Raw genomic sequence first — 13,853 nt, 5'->3', positions numbered from 1 at the left:
AGAAAGTATCTAGCAAAATATGGAGCTAAGGATCAAAGATGAACACGAGCAAAGAAACAGAAAAAGACACAAGAACAGAGAAAATTATGACAGGGACAGAGCAGAACCATATGGACAGTGCAAGTATATGTGCTTGTTGGCCTTCAAGTGTCCAAATGTAAAATTGTGAGAAACATCACAAAACCATAGCTGTAGACCATCAAATCCAGTTATTGGCAAGTTCAGATCCACATTTGAGCTTTTATGTCAGATGTATTTCTCTCTCGAAAAAGCTCAAAAATGAAGCCTGGAATTGAACATCAAAAATGTCTCATCAGAGGTTTCGTTTGGAGCCAAGTCTCGTTTTTTTTCTCCTCTTTGATTTTCAGTATTCCTTCACCATTTATTATACCTACAATTCCCCCAAGAAAGAGATAAATGCTGATTTCTAGTAGGCAAATAATTTTTTGCTTTAAAACATTTATTCAGTAGAAGGTAAGCAAAATTTAAAATGAACTGTATTCTTAAGCACTTGAAATAAAGCCTGTACTTAGGTACTATTATGACTAATTTTTTTTTTTCTCATCAAGGAATAAACACATAATTAGGGCAGAGATAGTGATTTGGGATTGGACTTTGTTGGCTGAAGAACACTGCAACTACTATTAACAGTAGTAATAGTTGAATAATATATTGTTTCTGGATGGCATGAATACTATGCTTACACTGTTTAGGAGATGTAACTACTTACTGTTTATTTTCATTATTCTCTCTGTTCAGGAGATTTCTTCCACCTCTCTCTTTTCTACCCCACCCAGTCCCCATTATGCTGATGCTTATACATGTATATCCTTGCCTTTGACAAACTGTCTGCAAAAGGACACTATTCCTTTTCTGAGAATGACATCCTTTTACCTAATAAATATATGTGTGGGAAATACATAACTGCTGCTGGAGGTTACAGTAAGATGCAGAAAACAGCAAAATTTATGTTTTTACAAACTTGAAGGAGCTTTCCAATGCTATTTCAATTGTTTTAGTATTTCTTATATTTAGCATTTTACAATACTGTTATTCAGACCATTAAAAATCCAGTAGAAAAGTAAGGTTCACAAAGTAAAGCAATATGCTTTGAAAGATAATTGTGAAGCAGGAATACAATGTTCCATTTTAGATTCTGTGGTAATTGGTTTGATATGACCTGATTATTTAATACATCAAAGGAAATCTTCCTTGCTTGCTCTAAGTTTGAAGAAGTCAGCTCTCTCAGCTATGTGACCTATACAAAGTCTTACACATTGTTAGAAAGCCACAGCAATCGTCTGGGATGAATATGATTTTTACCATTCAGATATTGAACAGACAGTGACAGAAGATGAATCCAATTACTGCAATATGCCACTATCAAGCTCTTCTGTCTGCATTTGTAGCTTTTGTACTGGTTTGGTGACGAAAGTCCTTCAAAATACAACAGAAGTGCATTTTATATAGTTTTTAAATGCACAGTAGATATTGAGACCAATTTGATTATTACAATATAGAATGATAGTTATTACAGTATAGAAACGGGAAAATAGTGGGTAGTTACGCAAATTATAATATCACTGCTTTGCAAGGTAACCCACTGAAGATGTTGAATTATGTGTCGTGAATTGTATGTGATAGTGCAATGATAAGTGTGCAGGCAAGACAGGGTTTTGAGTGCAGCAACACAACAATTATATCTTTTTATCTGAGAGTTCAGACATGTGGCTTTAATGTTGCCTGAAGATGTTTTCGTGTGGTATACATGCTCTTGTATTACATATGTGAGAAACACTCCGTAGCCAATAACATAGGTTCAGGTGAGGATCTCAGTGAAGTAGCAGTTTTATTCGCAATTGCAATGGCAGGTGTCCCACAAGCAGGAACGTGCCTACTAGTCACATAGTACAGTTTATATACTTTCTTTCTCAACGGCCGTGACCCTCCCCTGTTTCCCCATTGACTGGGTAGTCCAGGTTCACAACCTATCCAATGCTTAACAGACAATGCATGGCCTTCAGTTGCTGGCCTGTTATCTTTCAAATTTCTTTTGACTTTGTTACTGTTAAAGTGGTAATGTTTCTTCACTTACCTGACTTGACACCTTGATTTTCACCTAATTGCTCTAAGGAGTCTGGTTGTCTGCATTTTACAAGGTCATCTGCTAAGCCTTCTTATCACTGCAAGCATATTTCAATACCACATTCCTTACCTTTAAACACTGTAACTCTGTGCAAAAACATTTTTGTTCCCACACATACAATACATAGAGTTGGATTTTCTGTTGTGTTCCAAGTTAGGTTTTAGCATCTGTTTCCTTTTGATCTCTTATTATCTGCCACTATAGTAAATTTAACAGTGGTGGAAACCTTGATATACTTTATTATATTTCATTTTATTACACAAAAATACTATTTATCTACAATGTTTTAGCTACTTTCTTTAGTGTCAAGAGCAAATTACAGCCCTGGGACAATCCGTGCTGCTGTTAGTTTTGCTATGCCAAGATTCTGTACTACAGAATTGTATTTTTTGGAAGTGGACTGTACAAGAAACCAGAAGACATTTTCTTTCTTGGAACTCTCATTAGAATAAATTCTAAGAGCTATTCCTTGGAGACTGGTTTTCACAGACGGAAGGCATTCTGGACAGAAGTCTTGGTAGGATGAAGTATTTCAGTCCATAACTTTTATTTATTTGAACTTGAATACAAATGTGTACGTTACTAATTTCTGCAGTTATATACAGTAAAAAAAAAAAGTCTCTGAATCCTTTAGACAGTCTTGCATAGGCTCTGTCCATGCAGTTGTAAGACTCCTGTAGCAGTGCACTGCATTTCTGAGGATTGGCACTTGGATTTGTTTTACTGGTATAGGAATTATGTGAGTACTTATACTAGTTCTACTGCTGCATCTTGTGATCTTCCTCATACCCTCCTCTCTACCTGTAGGGAATTATCTGAATGTTCTGTATACATATATTTATATTTATTTATTTTATTTTATTTTATTTTACAATTGGTGTTAACTTCTGCTTCTCTACTTAAAAAGAAAAGTCTTATTCTTTCTGTGTAACTGATAACTACACCTACAGTGATACAAGCAGCATAAAAACAAATAAATAAAAAACTACTAGTCCTTTTTGTTAATAATCAGTTGTGAGTTCAGAAGCAGATTAGAAGGAAATTGTGAGTAAATGAGGTATAGAGAAGGTTTCGAAGATTAAAAGTAGGTTTAAGATTGACACTAAAATTACAGAAATACTCCTTCAAAATTGCTCTTGAGATGAAAATAATAATCTCCTTTGCAGAGTTACAATGTAGTGCAGTATGCATGTGAGTTGCTGAAGTTAATAGCATTTGCAGTCATAGACCTATCAGAAGTCATTGGATGTTTAATTTTTTGATAACCAAGAGTATGATTTTGTCATATTATTTCACCTGAAAGAAGGTGAAACAAAAGCTTACAAGTCTCTTCAAGCTATTTTTGAACTACTCCCAAAGTGACTTTTTAATTACATTTTTCAGTAGAAGTGATAGCCAGCTGAAAATATCTTTGGAAAGAAAACACATTGTAGAACTGAGAGGCTGTGATGCTGTTTGTCAGTATCCAGAATAGGAGGGTATAGGCCCATACTTACTAGGATTACCATTTTAACAGTGAGTTTCAACAAACACTCAGCTATTTCAGTTGCTGAATGACCAGTATACATTGGTCTGGATGACTGAAGTCCCATTTGTAACTGTTCTTAGCAGATAGTTGTAGCATCTGTAAATTGCGTATGAGGTCGTGGCATTTTGGACAGATTTGATCAATATGTTATCTGGAATAATAAGTCTCCAGTTGTGTTTAAGTTGGAAAACAAACTAAACATGTTTTGCAGTAACCTAAGTTATTGAGTTTAATATTTGTTAATATTCCCACAGATGGTCCTGAATGTTGCACTAGTTCAATACAGAAGCTGGCATATCTTTGTTCTGATTTTCGTAGAATACCACCTGTTAGTTCTTTTAGAGTTGTTAGCAGTTGCAGTATTGACCGATTTACTTCAAGGAGAGTAAACAGATAAACCAGCCATATACTTTGATGAGCAAGAGGATTAGTTTAAACCCTGAAGAATACACACCAAAATCTTGAAGGCTAATATTACCATCCCTGTATGAATCTGAAAAGCCACAGTAGTTAATGCATGATACCTGTTGATGTGAATATCATTGCATTTAACCAATTAACAGCAGTATATATTAAGCATTTTACTAGTAAATTTACACCAAATATTTGAACCAAAGGAATTCAATAGCTGGCATTAATTTATTATAAATGAAGCTACTTTTCTGCAAGATTTGTGAGCAGATGTATGGGATTTATTTTTTTTTTTGGTGGCAAAACTGATAGTTCTCTTTTTTATGTATTTGCTTTACAGTCATGCTTGAACACAGCTGGATCAAGAATAATTGTATCAGTGACTGCACATAGATTTGATACACACAAAGTCTTTACCCAGAAATATTGTGTAAATACATAAATCGAATTGAAATTGAGAAAATGGAAGAATTAGTATTTCTGTTTTAGAAAAAACACAAATAGAAAAATTATCATCATGTTACTTAGATTAGTAAATCCTAGTGATATTACTGGAGTGTTCTGTGTGGGTTGCTTTCAATGGGTATTAGGTGTTTACTGTTGGGTGCAGTATATTTTTTAGTCACCCTGAATACCTGACAGTCTGGAGCATAAGTGAAATCTGTTGCCTACTTGAGTGCTTTTCTGAGGTATGAAATCATCCAGCTGTGAAACAAACCTGATATTTATAAAGCAACGGACAAACAGACAACGTGGTGTTGTTGAGGGCACCACTGGCATGAAGATGAAGTCATAGATTTGCTCTGAGAAAAGTAATAACTGATCTGCTTCAGGAAAGAACTGTCCACTTTCTATAATTTTGCAATAAAATGTTCACAGAAAACTGAAGAGGAAGTCTAAGAGTGCGGTCTGTGTTGTTTCAGAAGGATAAGTAAACTTCGGGGCATGTGACTTTTTTTTTCTCCGTAGAGGTATGTTCAAAATTTTTGGTTTAAATCAGAGGAAATTAAAAGAAGAATGTAATGAAAAATGTAATTTTGGGCTTATGAGCGTTTTTGAGAGCTTTCTGCATTTGGTGGTTTTGATCAATTTTTCAAAGAATGGTAAACTGAACTAAAATAAAAGATAGGTGGAACAAATTTTGAATTTGGTTAACCAAAATGTGTGATTAACTATTGTCCCTTTCTCTATTTCTCATCGTTGAACTCTCTAAGGTACTTCTTGTCTTGCATAGTATATTTCCTAGTACTGCAAAATACGTTGTCTACTTCAAAGACACTTTAGTCAATATGTGCCCATTATTTTGACCTTAGTGCTAATGCAATAGGAATACTAATATTTTCTGTGATCTATCATTCGATCTTTTCATTTATTGCTCCACATTTAAGTTATAAGCTCACATGGGAATGCCTGTGTTTATTTTATCTGCAAAGCATTCAGAGTTCTTTGGTGCTGAATAAGTAAAAAATCAACAAGTCACAAATATTTGCAAACCTTTTAAGGACTTCTAGTAGCAGGAAAGCTGAACTGCAGCTTACAAAATCCATGGCTGATAAATAGCTGGTTCCTCAAATTTGGAACAAATACTTGTAATTTGCAGTGTGGGCTTTTGAGAAGATTATTGTAACCTGGCAGCAACAGTTACATGCTGCAATTTGTATTTCAATGTATGAATAACGGATTTTAAATATCTGTAAAAAAAACTGTTCTACTAAAAATTTGAGCAATACCTTTTCCAGTGGTGAGCAACAGCAGCATTTTAACTACCTCAGTGTCACTAGCTTTGAGACCTTGATTTCTGTGGCATTCTCTTGGTGGCGGATTTGACTTATTACTTTCCTCAGCAGTTAAATGTTACAGTGTTCAAATGACAAACTAGATAATGAAATTCTTGACTACTTTTGGTCATTTAAAAACATGGACAAGTAAATAATTATTTTTTGAAATTGTCTTTATGTTCAGGAAATGATGCAGTGTGTCTAGCTTGATCTCGTAAAACCTACACAGCAAAATGATACAGTTTTCTTAGTAGAAAGAGAAAATCTTGGACTAACACCTTGGAAAACTACAGAGACATTCTGAAAAGGTTAAACTGAAAATCATGCTATTTCTTAGCACCACTGCGACATCTTCCTTAAAGCCTTGTGTGAACAGTTCCTTTGGATAGAGTGTTCATACGAGGAATGGCAGTGTGAAAAAGGATTGCAGACCTGAAACTTGTTTGTAGTCTGTTCATGTTCCATTAAGCTTTCTGGTGCCCTTCAGTGAATCTCATCTTAACACACTTGAGAAGGAACAATGCCAACTTGCTTGCCCATAGCTGTCATTTTAAATATGTATTTAAATATCTCTAAAAGCTTTAAAGAGAACTTTGGATCTTGTTTGTTTTATGATCTCACCTAAGGCAATGATGTTCCTAATACAGCTCTGAGACTCACCTGTTTCCTAGGTATCAGAATATCTCAGTATTCCAAACTGGTCAGAGGAGGGAAAGAGAGAGCTTAAGCATTGGCAGAAACGGGTCCTGCAAAAGCAGGAGCTACATGAGACTGATACGGTATGGGAGGCTCCATCTGGGAGATGTGAATCTTTTTTATCTCATTAGGTGGGTTAATCCCAGCCAGCAGCTAAGAACCCCACAGCTGCTCACTCACTGTCCCCCTCCTCCACCCTCCCCCCAAAACAGAAAACTTGTGGTTTGACATAAAAACAGTTTAATAAAGAAAGAAAATAGGAAGAAATACATAAATTCAAAACCAGTGATGGAAAGGCTATCGCTCACCATCTCCTACAAAGTAGACTAGCAGGCCTGGCCAGTCTCCAAGCAATGTGTGCCTCCCCCAAACCCCATTTCCTCAGTTTGTATTGCTGAGCATGACCTTGTGTGTCACAGAGTATCCTGTCAATCAGTTTGGGTTAGCTGTCCTGGTTGCATTCCTTTCCGGCTTCTTGCCTGCCTCTGGCCTACTCATAGAGGGGAGAGACTGGGAAAAAGAGAAAGCCTTGATGCTGTGCAAAAAGTGCTTACAGATAAACAAAATACTGGTGTGCTACCAGCACTAGTTTAGTAACAAATCCAAAACACAACACCTTATGGGCTGCTATGAAGAAAATTAGTTCCATTCCAACCAGGCTGTGTACCCTCAGTTTCATGAGTTAGCACATATTGGAGTGACATTCACAGTCATCAACAATGATGATGATGATAGATGATGGATGGAGGGTCACCAATAACTGAGTCCAAAGTGGAATGAAGCATGTGTTCTGCAAGTTGTGGCATTTTCAGGACTTGAATCACATCCGTTCTTTGTGGCATTCTTGTCAAGCAGATAATATAGTATTGATATTTTCTCTTTTAAGCTGGTTGTTTTCTAATAGAAAACAAGGAGAAAGGAAACTTCTGTGTCACTTGTTTGTAATTTTATTTTATCGAACAAGAGCGTTTAAGGAACAAAAGTAATTTGCTGCAATTCATAGTCTAAAATCACTTATGCTAGCAGTTTCCAAATCATAGCTCTGGGTGTTGCTTGGTTAAACATTTAGGTTATTTGATTGAATGTGGAAGGAAACATTGTAAGGCAAGGTAGTGAGCTAAGAAATGAGAATTATCATCTCCAGTTACTTTTTTTTTTTTTTTTTTAATGGTTATAATTAAATCACTAGAGCATATTGTTGGGAAAATCACAGAATCACAGAATTTCTAGGTTGGAAGAGACCTCAAGATCATCGAGTCCAACCTCTGACCTAACACTAACAGTCCACTAAATCATATCACTAAGCTCTACATCTAAACGTCTTTTAAAGACCTCCAGGGATGGTGACTCCACCACTTCCCTGGGCAGCCCGTTCCAATGCCTCACAACCCTTTCGGTAAAGAAGTTCTTCCTAACATCCAACCTAAACCTCCTGGCACAACTTAAGCCCTTTCCCCCTCGTCCTGTCACCAGGCACGTGGGAGAACAGACCAACCCCCACCTCGCTACAGCCTCCTTTGAGGTACCTGTAGAGAGCGATAAGGTCACCCCTGAGCCTCCTCTTCTCCAGGCTGAACAAGCCCAGCTCCCTCAGCCGCTCCTCGTAGGACTTGTTCTCCAGGCCCCTCACCAGCTTCGTCGCCCTTCCCTGGACTCTCTCGAGCACCTCGACGTCCTTCTTGTAGCGAGGGGCCCAAAACTGAACACAGTACTCGAGGTGAGGCCTCACCAGAACTGAGTACAGGGGGCCAATCACTTCCCTAGCCCTGCTGGCCACACTGTTTCTTATGCAAGCCAGGATGCTGTTGGCCTTCTTGGCCACCTGAGCACACTGCTGGCTCATATTCAGCTGACTATCAACCAATACTCCAACCTTCTCCGCCAGGCAGCTTTCCAACCACTCATCTCCCCGTCTGTAGCTCTGCTTGGGGTTGTTGTGCCCCAGGTGCAGGACCCGGCACTTGGCCTTATTGAACTTCATGCAGTTGACCTCAGCCCATCGCTGCAGCCTATCCAGATCCTCCTGCAGAGCCTTCCTACCCTCAAGCAGATCAACACACGCACCTAATTTGGTGTCATCTGCAAACTTACTGAGGGTGCACTCGATGCCCTCGTCCAGATCATCGATTAAGATATTAAAGAGGACCGGCCCCAGCACCGAGCCTTGGGGAACGCCACTAGTGACTGGCCTCCAGCTGGATTTAACTCCATTCACCACGACTCTTTGGGCCCGGCTATCCAGCCAGTTTCTAACCCAACAAAGGGTGCGCCAGTCCAAGCCAAGAGCAGCCAGTTTCTTGAGGAGAATGCTGTGGGAAACGCTGTCAAAAGCCTTGCTGAAGTCAAGGTAGACCACATCCACAGCCTTTCCCTCATCCACCCAGCGCGTCACTTTGTCATAGAAGGAGATCAGGTTCATCAAGCAGGACCTGCCTTTCATAAACCCATGCTGACTGGGCCTGATCGCCTGCTTGCCCTGCAAGTGCTGTGTGATGACTCTCAAGAGGATCTGCTCCATGAGCTTCCCTGGCACTGAGGTCAAACTGACAGGCCTGTAGTTTCCCGGGTCTGCCCTCCGGCCCTTCTTATAGATGGGCATCACGTTTGCTAGCCGCCAGTCAACCGGGACCTTCCCTGATAGCCAGGACTGTTGATAAATGATGGTAAGCGGCTTGGCCAGCTCCTCCGCCAGTTCTCTCAGTACCCTTGAGTGGATCCCATCCGGCCCCATCGACTTGCACAAATCCAAGTGCCGTACCAGGTCACCAACCATTTCTTCGTGGATAGTGAGGGCCACATCCTGCTCCCCATCCCCTTCCACCAGCTCAGGGTACTGGGTATCCAGAGAGCAACCGGTATTGCCGCTAAAGACTGAGGCGAAAAAGGCATTAAGCACCTCCACCTTTTCCTCATCTCTTGTAACTAAGTTTCCCCCCGCATCCAGTAAAGGATTGAGATTCTCCTTAGTCCTCCATTTTGCGCTGATGTATTTGTAAAAAGATTTTTTGTTGTCTTTAACAGCAGTAGCCAGATTGAGCTCCAGATGAGCTTTGGCCTTCCTAATTTTGTCCCTGCACAGCCTCGTAACATCCTTATAGTACTCTTCAGTGGCCCGCCCTTTTTTCCAAAGATTATAAACCCTCTTTTTTCTCCTAAACTCAAGCTGCAACTCTCTGTTGATCCAGGCCAGTCTTCTTCCACGCTGGCTCATCTTTGGGCACGTGAAATAATGCTAATAGACTAGTGTACGTGCATCCTTTATTATTTAGAGGGTATACACAGCTTTTGCTAATCATATTAGAACATGTTCTTGGGAGAGAAACCCTCTCTCAACACTCTCAGACTTCAGCAGGAATGTAATGCACCCAGGATCTTGTAAGATGGAAGTCAACAGAGAGACCAGAGACTGTACTCAGGTGGCAATGTGAACAGATGTGTGGTAAAATCAGAAATGTTTCACTGGTTTACATTTGCTTTAACTAAATAATTTTTCTCCAAGAGGCTCATAGCTGGTGTTTCTCAAATGCTTATGTTTTAGCATTTACAGGGGATGAACCTTTTTTAGATAGGTAGTTGACAGTCATCAAATGGATTTTAGGATTTTCTGTCAGAATAGAGAGCTTTATTTCTAACATTAGCTCTATTCTTGTTTTGTGCTTGATTCAAGGAGTGCTTTTTCAGGATCTGTGTATAAGATTTACTGCAAAGAATCTCACTGCCTGTGACATTTTGCAGTTTATTTCAACGAGCTTTGTGTTAGAGCTGTGTAGAGTCTTGGTCAAGTACTGTAAGCACAATTGAAGAGGATGCAAGTTTGATTCTGACTTTTTCCTTTGACTTGCTGTAATGATTCTTACGGCTTGGAAACTAGCTCTTAGGGCTGTTTCTCTCACTGGAAGCATGAATGATAACTGTCCTGTAACGTATTCTGAGATTTACTGATGTATTCCTGTTGAGGTGACCTTGGTGAATTTTACCCAGATATTTTCATGATGTCTTCCACGGAGTTTGGCCGCTGCAGTCAAAGGGCCAGCTGGAATGTTGGGGAGGATTTTCCTTGTGTTCTCACAGCCCTAATATCATAAAGTTGTGATCTTGGTACAACCAAATACCCATTGCTTTTCCTCAGCAATGGAGCACTAAATCTTGGATCAGAATCATGAGTATTGTTGATGCATTCAGTTTTTAAGTTTTTGTAGTGCAGTGAGTCTACTGAACTGTCATCTGTATTACATTAATATAGAAGTGTTTAAAGTGCTAAACTTTGCTGAGTCATCAAATCTAATATGGTGAGAATTAGAACAGATTAAGATCCACTGATATTCATTTGTTTACTTGTTCCAAATAATGGGAAGCTTTTGCTATTGTGGGCTGGGAATAAAACAGTGTTTCCTGAAGTGTGGCTACTGTGATTGTCATTTTTAATTTATATTATTGTACTATTTAGGCTCAGGTTATGCTTAGAGAAGTGTTTAAGATGACTTAACCTTCTCTACCAACAAGTAAGTCAAGCAGTTTGCATAATTGTTTACATCTTATCAATAACAATTTTTCACAATCATCTACATGAGATGAGAAGGTCCAACCCTGTATATGATTTCTGTACTGGTCGTCTCATACAGAATTGAGCTTTTCCAAAGCACATAGCATCAACCTGAGTTTGCTGCCCTTGAAGCAGATGGGACTGAAATGTCAGAGCAGCCATATTCTACAAAATTGAGAAAAAACAACTCCATGTGTGCACAACCAGCAGAGCAGGGTAGAGGAAGTAGCTGTTCAGTGGCAGGTATGGCTGAGGCAAAGTGTCTTTTCATTGCTACTACTGACCTTTTGTGGAGGGCCTTCACCCTCTAAGTTGGTTGCATGAGCTGTCCAGTTTCACTAACAATCTGAATGGTAGCCTGTGAAGTCATTTTGTCTCTGTTTAGCTACTTCGTCCAGACAGGGGAGCAGAAACCTATGTTTGTTCTTACTTCACTTTGCACTTTCATGTAGCTGTATGTGAAGTAGCTTTCGTGGCTGGCTGTGATGGATTCAAATTGTGATGAGTATTGGATGAGCTGCCAAATCCTATACATTGTTGAAGAATTGTTTTTGGTAGTCTAAAAGTTAGATGCATGCTATATGACTTGTTGTTTCAGTTAGCTATGATATTGTACAAGGTTCTGGAATATCACTGGAAAAGGCCTGAATGCTGTATTTGAGCTCACACAATAAAATTCAAATCTGAATTTCATGACTGAATTTTTTGTAATGAGTTGGTCCCAGAAAATGGTGTGAAATCTGCACCTATAGACTTGTTTTTAATTTAGTGTAGAGATTTTCCTTCCTATTTTTTCCTGCTTATCCTGGCAGAGATTTTGTGTTCTGTTTAGATGCTTACCGAGGTACTATACCCTTGTATGTGTTTTGCCTTACTGAAGCCTTACTTTATTCATTTTCCTAGTTTCACCTGAGTCATTAGGCCTGTCTTTGTGTCACATTACACATAGGATGGTGAGTAGACTTCCACTTGACACTTGTCATGTGTATGTACAGTGAGAATTTGCAGGAGCACCTGAGTCTGTATTCTTCAATTGCACTTCAAATTCTTTCCATAACACAGAGGCCTTTCTGTTGCATGTATTTCTTTATAAATATTTTATATTTTTAAATTATGCACAGGAAACTTTCAGGATTTCTGTGTGCAGAAGAGCATGTATGTGAAACATTATGAAGGGGTAAAATGTATATCTTTGCCACGCGTTAGAACATTTTTTTCTTAAATTGAAAGGTATTTAGATAAAAAAATCCAAACCATCTACTGCCTGAATATATTTTTTCTTTTTATCATGCTTATCTTGCAGAAATCTTATGCTGTGAAAGATTTTAATTTTTTTCTTAATTTTAAGGTTTTGATTATCTTACTGAGTTGTGATCCGAGTTGAAATCCTTACTTAGGTAATAAGTAAATTAAAGTTTGTTGAATATACAGTAAAGAAAAGGAACTAATCTGTTCAAGAATAGAACAGTGTCTTCGAAGAGGCTGTTAAAATGATAATGGGTAGGTGACAGATTAACAAAATAGGGGTATGGATTTGTTCTGGTTGATGAAAATAAGGAGAGAAGCATTCACCTTTACAAGTTTTACATTTTTCTACTGTAGAACCAAGCTTTACTTCTAACATAAACCATGTTTGCCACTGAATAAAGGTAGTGATGTTGTTAAGGCACAAGGCTGGGATAAATGGCTAACTTTCCCAGCTGTTAAAGATTTTCTGTAAGAAAAAGGCAATTCCTGTTTTCTTTCTGTGTGATTATCCCATTTGTAAAGCAAGACATAAACAAGCCATTTGTTGTTGTCATGAACTGTTAATATAAGGGAGAATCATTTATAGTATGTTTCTACAGTTTTTTTACTAAGGCTGATCTGGCAGCACTTGCAAGGCGATGGTGGTAGCCCCTATTCAGACAGCAGTCTGTGTCCAGAGAAGTGAGCTCTACCTCTGAATAACTAAAGTAACTGAATAGGAAGGGGAAGCAGTATGCTTAAAGGCAACTGAATGCTAGTGAGCACTTTGAGAGTTAACTGACTCTGTCATTATCAGAATTGTCTCTGTGATTTTTTTTAGCAAAACAAAACAAGCAGTTTTTTGTTTGTTTGTTTGTTTGTTGTTGTTTTTTTTGTTTGTTTGTTTGTTTTTTTGTTTTCCTACTGGCATATCTGAATACTACATTTTGTGAAAGTGCCTTGAAATGTTTAATTTCAAATCTGTTAAATAACAGATTAATAAGACAATCCCTGTGGGAATACTCCCTTTCAGTTCAAGTTTACGTCCCTCAAACTTGAGCTGTTGCAAGGATCCTCTGATTTGTGTGTCCTTGTTTTCTGCAGTCTGTCATATGATTCAAATTAGTTAGGTGTAGCATATTTTAATCATGAGATAGATAAGCTGTCCTTGAAACCTGGCCTATATAGAGAAAGGACACAAGAAATTTACTAAGTATCCAGTTGTAATACATTACATCTAGAATATGCAGTTTAACAGCTAACTGGATCACAATCAAATAAGCAGATCACTTGCTGGAAGATTAGTTTTCATTGGAAAGGTTGAAATAAATTATTTAGTGTTATCAAAGTAATATTTTTCAAACTGTCATTCACTAACAGCTTTGAAATTTCTAAATAATTGGTGATGGAAGAAAAAAATTAGAAAAAAATAGGTGGTAGTCCTTTTGGGAGAGATCACACAAAGTAAGCAGGTGTGCTATTTCTCATCCTTTTTTTTTTTTCTTTTTTTCCCAGTGCTTGCAA

General features: G+C 38.3%; 1 long non-coding RNA gene across 3 annotated transcripts in view; it reads left to right on the top strand.

Moving 5' to 3' along the window:
- The window catches only part of LOC311437055, a 118,290-nt gene that overhangs the window by 23,393 nt on the left and 81,044 nt on the right, over nt 1-13,853 (top strand). For 2 of the 3 annotated variants that reach the window (XR_014693253.1, XR_014693254.1), the window contains exon 1: nt 2,450-2,663. The exons of the other annotated variant lie outside the window; for it this stretch is intronic. This is a non-coding gene — a long non-coding RNA (uncharacterized lncRNA). Of the gene's footprint in view, nt 1-2,449; nt 2,664-13,853 lie in introns of those variants that run through there. 3 annotated transcript variants of the gene reach the window in all.

The sequence above is a fragment of the Aythya ferina genome (assembly GCF_964211825.1).
Source record: "Aythya ferina genome assembly, chromosome: 5".
NCBI classification, from domain to species: Eukaryota; Metazoa; Chordata; class Aves; order Anseriformes; family Anatidae; genus Aythya; species Aythya ferina.
The sequence above is the reverse complement of the archived record's forward strand: the minus strand, read 5'-3'. Positions and strand labels throughout refer to the sequence as shown.